The 5,000-nt window shown below is 31.2% G+C and overlaps 2 non-coding genes across 2 annotated transcripts; both read right to left on the bottom strand.

The window, feature by feature from the left end:
- Nucleotides 1–114: 114 nt before the first annotated feature.
- Trnat-cgu (transfer RNA threonine (anticodon CGU)) lies at nt 115–187 on the bottom strand. The gene has a single exon. It is a non-coding gene; the product is annotated as a tRNA-Thr (tRNA).
- A 75-nt stretch (nt 188–262) lies between these two features.
- Trnag-ccc (transfer RNA glycine (anticodon CCC)) lies at nt 263–333 on the bottom strand. The gene has a single exon. It is a non-coding gene; the product is annotated as a tRNA-Gly (tRNA).
- Between the last annotated feature and the right edge of the window lie 4,667 nt (nt 334–5,000).

Genomic DNA, 5,000 nt, shown 5'->3' with positions numbered 1-5,000 from the left:
TGCCCATGCCGCTGGAAATATAGTTCCCGTCGGCGGCATAACGTTTCTGAAACATAGGACCGCAATTTTCAAAATAGCAACCCTTTCGATGGCGACGACGCACCACACGCAACAAGCCTCAAGGGAGGTTCGAACTCCCGACCCCTGGTTTACGAGACCAGTGCTCTAACCACTGAGCTATTGAGGCACTATAAAACTATTCCACTGCATTGTGTTACAAACACCCGGGGTGCGGTATTGACTCCGAATGGCAAAAGTATGATGCGCCGCCCGGGAATCGAACCCGGGTCGCAAGAATGGGAATCTTGCATGATACCACTACACCAGCGGCGCAATATCCGACATATCCCTGGAGTAAATCGTTGATGCCCATTCCCCGGGACCTTGCAGACATCCAAGAAAAAAGGTTTTGTCAGAAGTGGGATTCGAACCCACGCCTACATTCGTAGACCAGAAACCTCGTATCACCGTATACTACGGCGAAGGTACATTCCACCTTGAGTCTGGCGCCTTTTTTTTTTTTTTCTTGTAAATATATTTATTCAGATATTTAAATATATACAGATATGTCATACATGAATAAACAAAAATATACTAAACATATTTATACAGATACATGTGAAAGAGTTATTAAATAAGGTTTAAAAACATATTTTTGAAGGTTTTCTAGCTTCACATAGTATAAATATTTACAGAGTATACATTAAAAGTAATTAAAGGGATAATTTACAAGGTAAAAGTCGAGGGTATATACAAACTCTTTCAAAAATCTAATTGTATATCTCCATTATCTTCGTAAACTATAAGAAATGATGGTTTGATGAATTTATCAATAAACGTATTTTTATTCTTAAAATATTTACTAATATGATATAGGTTATCTTTCAATATATGTTTAAATAACAAAATAATATTTAATCTAGAGTTTATATGATCTAACATAAACATTCGGCGTTTATAAATCGCTTGTCTTGCTGCAGATAAAACAACATCGCTCAGTTCTACTTGTCCGGCCACAATAGTAGACTGAATTCCTAACAGTAAACCGGACTTAAAATCATCATTATTAATTTTATACTTTAAAATATCGTTAATAATCTCCTTTAGTAAAGCAATTAAATTGGAAAGACAACTGCAATCTATAAACATATGGACAATATCTTCTATATTTATTTTACATACAGGACATAAATTATTATCAACAATTTTCACTTTGTATAATTTTTCCTTAGTCCAAACAATATTGTGAGCAATTTTAAAATCTAAATCAATATTTTTCGGGTTCTTATAATTCTTAAAAACACTTTTCCACACAACTGGCCAATTAACATTAATATTATTTTCCTTCCAATAACAATAGGATGCTGGGTCAGAAACATAATTCTTAAGTAATAATTTGTAACAAAATTTAGAAGTAAGTTCATTTGATTTGACAGATTCATCATTTAATATAAAAACAACTTCATCACAAGTACTACAAGTGCTATCGTAACATTGGTTTTCAATAATATTCTTCCATGATTCGGGTATTGATGATTTAATTAACTCGTAGTTCTTTAAAATCTTGTCATTGTCATAAATGACAGTATCGTCGTTAATAATATCATTTACAGAATGAAACGGGATAAAACCCGGTTTAACATAATAAACAATATCATAAATATATTTAATACTAGGTGACTGGAATAATTTAAAATCTAACATTCGTCCGTTATGCCTAATAAGGCTATTATTAAATATGGGTTGAATAGACACATCTTTAATATTTCTGGGTTCGGGCCTCGTATGTTTATTTAAGTCATCCCAAGCATGTAGAATATATTTATAAAATTCAGGTAAATTCGATAATATATTCTTATCTAGATTCAGTTTTAAAATATTCATACAATTCTTAAAACATGCGTTTTTAGAAAGATAATAAGTCATAATACTTTTCCATACATGATTGTAGTTAATATCACAAAATTTAGTAATCCATTTTAAGCAAAGAGATTGGCATTTTAATTTAATATTGGGTAAATTTAATCCACCGTCTGCTTTTGTTTTTACAAGAGTTGTGTATTTAACACGGGGCGGCTTGCCTCGCCACAGAAACTTATTGACGAGCGACGTTATTTCACGCTCTACAGCGTCAGGTAACGGTATAACACTCGCTGTATACCACAGTTTTGATAGAAGGAGGGATTGTATCACAGTCACTTTACCTGCAAGGGTAATACGCCGCCTGCTCCATAGGCCTAGAAGTTGTTTAATTTTACTAATTTTACTATCCCAATTTAAACTACTACAAACTTTTCTATTGGGTCCTAAATAAACACCTAAAATTTCAATAGCGTCGGAAACAATTTTTGCATCAATATGATAAGCATAATCTAGATATTCGCTTTTACCAATAGGAAGCAGTTCTGACTTTGATTTATTTATCAACGCCCCGGAGCCCCTGCAATATAATTTTAAAACCTCAAAAACGCTATTTACAGACTCTATGTTTGCTAATGTTAGATTCGTATCATCAGCATGCTGATATATTAAAGAGACAATATTGGAATCTTTTATAGGTATTCCTTTTAAAGGAGATTGTTTAATTAGTAGATTTAGTGGTTCTGCAGTAATAACATATAAGATTGCTGATAATGGACACCCCTGTCTAACTGATCTACCTACTTTAAAGAAAGGAGATAAGTGACCATTACATTTAACTGTACTTGAAATATCTGAATATAAAATCTTAATCCATTTAATAAAACTATCCCCAAACCCAAAACACTTTAAAACATGAAATAAATATGTGTGTGACACTCTATCAAAGGCCTTTTCGGCATCTAATTTTAATATAAAACCTTCAATATCTTCATCGTCTGTATAATCGATTAAATCTCTAATAGATGCAACTGTATGTAAAATATTTCTATCTGGAATAGAGCAAGTCTGTTCAGGGGATATAATAGTATGTATAACTTTTCTTAATCTAGTAGATAAACATTTTGATAAAATCTTATAATCTGTATTTAAAAGAGAGATTGGCCTGTAATTTTTAAGATTTCGTCTATCACCCTTGTCTTTAAAGATAAGAGTTAACATTCCTTTTCGCATAGAGCGAGACATAATTCCATTAGCATATATATAATTAATAACATGTTGATATAATGGGCCCAAAATATCCCAAAACTTTAAATATAATTCTGGTGGTAGTGAATCTAAGCCAGGACTTTTATTTTTAGTCAAGCTTTTGAGTGTTGTAGATAATTCGTCTAAAGTAATACTTTTATCGCAGAATTCTCGGTCTATAGGTAAAATAGTATTATTTATTACTTTAGATAAATCATTTATAGCACTTAAATTATCTTCATCTTTAGCATATAGATTACTATAAAAGGAAGAACATTCATATAAAATAGAACTAGTATCATTTAAAATATCATCATTGTCATTAATCAATTCTTTAATACATTTATTATTTTGTCTCTGCTTTTCTAAACTTAAAAAATATGATGTATTCCGATCACTTTCTACAGCATGTTGTACGTTTGATCTTAAGATGGCTCCTTTGCATAAATCATTTTCTATGTGTTCAAGTTTAGTTTCTAATTCAATCATTGTATCAAAATTTGTGCCGTTTGTTCTTTCTAATCTTGCATATTCCTTAGTTAATTTATTCTGTACATCCCAATATAATTCCCTCTGTTTCTTTTTAATATGTTTCGAATAAATACGTGCTGTAGATTTTATCTTGTATTTAAGATTGTCCCACCATACTAGTGGTTCAGAATTAAAAAGATCCAATTTACTTTCATTTATAATAATATTATTTATCTTTTCACAAAATACTATGTCATTTAATAAAGTATTGTTAAAAATATAAACACCTGGACCACGTTCACACTCACTTAAATCTACCGTTAGAATCACTTGGCTATGATCGGACAGCTTTGTGTGCGCTATGTAAACATTGACGACATTAGATTTGACCTGCCGGCTAACAAGAATATAGTCTATACGACTCATGCGAGGTTTGTTGTTATTGACTGCTCGTCTTGTGAATTGAACTTGGTCCGGATGTTTATGCCTGTATATATCACATAAATTATTATTGTTAATAAAAGATTTGAAAGCTGCACATGAATGTTTATTAGTATACATGCCCTTGGCTCTGTCTAAATATGGGTTTACGATATCATTAAAGTCTCCACATATAATATTTAATCTGTTAGGGTTTATATAAGTTGAAATATCATTTAAAAAAGCAATTCTCTCTTTATCATTATTTGGTGCATATATAGAAAAAATAGAAACATTTTTATCGTTAATATAAATATCTACTTTTAAAATTCTTCCAATGGTATCCATGACAGTATTTTGGATACACGATTTTATATTATTTTTAAATAGAATAGCAACCCCCCTCCTATGCACGTCTGGATAGTTATTATATAAAATTGTCCCGTTCCACAGAGGTTCTATGCTGGCAGCGAATTTATCATCCCAAAAGGTTTCTTGTAAGCATATAATATCATAGTTGAAATTATTCAAAAGGTTAAAAACATTATTTAGCTTGGATCGGTCACGTAGACCGTTTAAATTCCATGATGTTATCTTAAGCATTGTGCTAAATAGTATAAGGAGATATCGATAAAAATAAATTCAAATTACCTTGAAACGTTATTAATCCAGAGTTAATCCTTAAGAAATATAAATAAAAGTAGCACACACACCGTAATCTAGTGGGAATATACATTAATCCAACTTCAAAAATATAATACATCATGTTAATATTTCGACACACATATATCATCCACGACCAAAATATCCGGCACGACCCTGGGGTACATAATAACTTATTAAGATCTGCTAAAATCCACTTTCTGTCACTTGAATTACACTGTATAATTGTTAAAAATTCATATTCTATAATCCACACTGATAACACTCTACACACCAATACTGTTATATTCAATAGCACAGGTCTACGTATACTACACACTAAGAAAAATACTGTAGAA

The sequence above is a fragment of the Patella vulgata genome, chromosome 7 (genome assembly GCF_932274485.2).
Source record: "Patella vulgata chromosome 7, xgPatVulg1.2, whole genome shotgun sequence".
Lineage (NCBI taxonomy): Eukaryota > Metazoa > Mollusca > Gastropoda > Patellidae > Patella > Patella vulgata.
The sequence above is the reverse complement of the archived record's forward strand: the minus strand, read 5'-3'. Positions and strand labels throughout refer to the sequence as shown.